We start from the raw sequence: 866 nt of genomic DNA, 5'->3' as shown, positions 1-866 counted from the left end.
ACACACACACACACACACACACACACACACACACACACATATATATATATATATATATATGTGTGTGTATATATATATTTATACACATGCACACACACACACACGCACAAATAGATAGATACCTATACATATGTGAATCACTGGTGCTAAAATGTGAATCACTAAAAAGATTTGGCAGCAAAATAAAAATAGAAACATAATGTGGGAAGCTGAAAATTTCTTGGCTTAAAGTAAAAAAAAAATACAGAACGATTAGTTAATTATGATTATATTCATCATATTCCCCTCTCAAATTCACACACTTATTAAATATTCATCTTAATAAAATTGTTTCTGTTTTAGGAGCAAGTTCAGCAATTTTGAAGAGATGGGATAAGTCAATAATATGGACTTCAGTACTTGACTGGCCCCTTATTTTATCGATCCCAAAAGAATGAAAGGGAGAATTGATTTCGGCAAGATATGAAATCAGAAAGTAATGAGTTGGGACAAATACGGCAAGCAGTTTTCCGATTTTATAGCAATTCAGTCGGCTCACCGCCTTATAAACTTAATAAAATTGAAAATGAATTATATTGAATGTCACAAAATGGCTGGCCATTTTCGACAATGCAACTGGAACAACGTGATTCATCAACAGTCAGTAATCCTAATAATATGAATATAATCGTAACCAAACTGATTGAAGTCACTTTGGTTGGTTTCTCCTATGTATCAAGGACTTCCCTTCACCTAGATCTTCCTGGGTCAGGAGAAAGGCAAGATACGTGTTAAAGAGATTACTAGGTACAGCGGATCGTCGAGAGAGTCAGCAAAATTAGCCTTGATAGAACCCCGCTCCATTTGTAGGATGGTCGTTGACTCCT

Source organism: Octopus bimaculoides, chromosome 1, assembly GCF_001194135.2.
Source record: "Octopus bimaculoides isolate UCB-OBI-ISO-001 chromosome 1, ASM119413v2, whole genome shotgun sequence".
Lineage (NCBI taxonomy): Eukaryota > Metazoa > Mollusca > Cephalopoda > Octopoda > Octopodidae > Octopus > Octopus bimaculoides.
Note: the sequence above shows the minus strand (reverse complement) of the source record.